The sequence below is a fragment of the Oryctolagus cuniculus genome, chromosome 5 (genome assembly GCF_964237555.1).
Source record: "Oryctolagus cuniculus chromosome 5, mOryCun1.1, whole genome shotgun sequence".
Classification (NCBI taxonomy): Eukaryota; Metazoa; Chordata; class Mammalia; order Lagomorpha; family Leporidae; genus Oryctolagus; species Oryctolagus cuniculus.
In genome coordinates, this window is record NC_091436.1 from 81206926 (window position 1) to 81208528 (window position 1603).

A 1603-nucleotide genomic window follows, 5' to 3' on the forward strand; every position below is an offset into this window, starting at 1 on the left:
CTATGGCCTGGAATGGCAGTAGAAGATAGACCAAGTCCTTGGGTCCCTGCAGCCATGTGGGAGTCTCGGAGGACGCTCCTGGCTACTGGCTTCAGATCAGCACGGCTCCGGCCGTTGTGGCCATCTGGGGAGTAAACCAGCGGATGGAAGACCTCTTTCTCTGTCTCTACCTCTCTCTGTAATGCTGTATTTCAAATAAATAAAATAAGTCTTTAAAAAAATTACAATGTTCTTAAGTATGGTTTTAAAATATTAATAGCTACTTTTACTGAATGCTCACTTGTACTAGTCTGCATGTTATGTGATTTCAAAGATAATCCATTATTTCTTAGTGCTCTGCAGATTCTGTACCCATTTTCTTCTTATAGGAAGACTGAGGCTCATGGAGACTGCATCTTGGCTGAGTTAAACCCCTAGTGAGTAGCAGCAAGCATTCCAATCCAAGACTCTCTGAGTTCTAAATTGACACCTTTCTCCAGTATTATGTCATTTTCCCAAAACCAGCTTCCTAGGTATATTATTCTGCAAAATAATGTACAGCCAGTGGATTTATTCTCTGTAATATAATCCATAGGAGAATTCAGTGGCTTCCTGAGATGTCCCATAAGTGAGTCAGCCAAGAACCCAGTAGACAATAGAGAAGAGGTAGACAATAGAGAAGAGGTATACTATAGTTTAAAAAACAATCATTAAAGATTGATTAAGGAACTAAGTATCCCCAGCACTGGCCTCAGTGGTGGAGGGGAGTATATGATGAGGCATCTGTCAACAAAGAGTGAAAGTAGCCTAACATGGATATGAAAAGATAACATTGACCATAATAATGCCTAACAGAGCTGGCCATGTTGGAGAATAAGAGGATTCATACATTAATACACATATCTGTAAACACCCAACATTTTTCTCATATTCACTGTTTGATGAATTCTAAACTCTATTACACACTTCCCTGACTTCATAAACATAGCTTATTGCACATAATTTTTCCTTTCCTTGATGACTTGGGATCACCAGTCTGCATTTCAATCATTGTGCTGTGAAGTGCAAGCAAGCATGGTGCCTCTATAGTTGTTGGTGAGTTCTGGAAAGCCATCTGTCTGGACATTAAGTGGCACCAGGCTTTAGGATTTCTAAGATTTTTCTGCCTGTGCTGTGCAGGGTATTGCCTTCTTCCTCTCTGTCAGATGCCATCACTCACTGCTTTCACTGTGACTTGGCTAATTCTAATCTGCTGTTCCCTGGCATCACATGAGAAACCTTTCATGACCAATCTCTGGATTCTTTCTTCAACTTCATCCCCCAGGTTTTTTTCCTTCCATTAATGCCATTCTCTATAACTCTTTTTCAGTAATTCACCAATCCATACAGCTTCTAAACACAATATGCTGTATCCCACTTCTGTAGCTATGCATTGGATGCCTTTTCTTTTACTTGTCTAGTTTAAAAAAAAGCACTTATTCAAATCCAAACTAGAAATAAGGATCTATAGTGAAGTTTCCCTGGAGATATTATTTTCCAAATCCAGAGTAAAAATCAGCAGATTTATTTCCACACAACACCAGCGCTGGGTGTATATAGCTGGAACTAAATGTATCACAAAATA